We start from the raw sequence: 495 nt of genomic DNA on the forward strand, positions 1-495 counted from the left end.
CCTGGGAGCTCTTCTGCTCTTCAACCAGCCCATTCATCCCAGGAGCATTCCAGGGGGGAACGGGAGGGGAAAAGCCACTTCACAGGCATTCAGAGAGGGAGAGGAGACAAAAGTGGGAGCAGGGGAAGTATAACAGACCTTCTGAGCGTTGAAATCACTGCTGCTCCTACAACAGTAGGAGCTGGGAAAATTAAGCCCACATGTTTCTGCCTAGTTTTGAACCAGGGACCTTTTGCGTGTTAAGCAAACGTGATAACCACTACACTACAGAAACTCTGTCTCAGTACATTGCTCCTCCCTTCATAAGACCATAAGAATGGCCATACTGGGTCAGACCAAAGGTCCATCCAACCCCGCATCCTATCTGCCAGCAGTGGCCAATGCCAGGTGCCCCAGAGGGACTGAACCTAACAGGTAATGAGCAAGTGATCTCTCTCCTGACATCCATCTCCACCCTCTAACAAACAGAGGCTAGGGACACCATTCCTTACCCAT

General features: G+C 50.9%; 1 non-coding gene across 1 annotated transcript; it reads right to left on the bottom strand.

The window, feature by feature from the left end:
- Window positions 1–201: 201 nt before the first annotated feature.
- TRNAV-AAC lies at window positions 202–274 on the bottom strand. Its single transcript has one exon. It is a non-coding gene; the product is annotated as a tRNA-Val (tRNA).
- Between the last annotated feature and the right edge of the window lie 221 nt (window positions 275–495).

Source organism: Mauremys reevesii, linkage group 12 (assembly GCF_016161935.1).
Source record: "Mauremys reevesii isolate NIE-2019 linkage group 12, ASM1616193v1, whole genome shotgun sequence".
NCBI classification, from domain to species: Eukaryota; Metazoa; Chordata; order Testudines; family Geoemydidae; genus Mauremys; species Mauremys reevesii.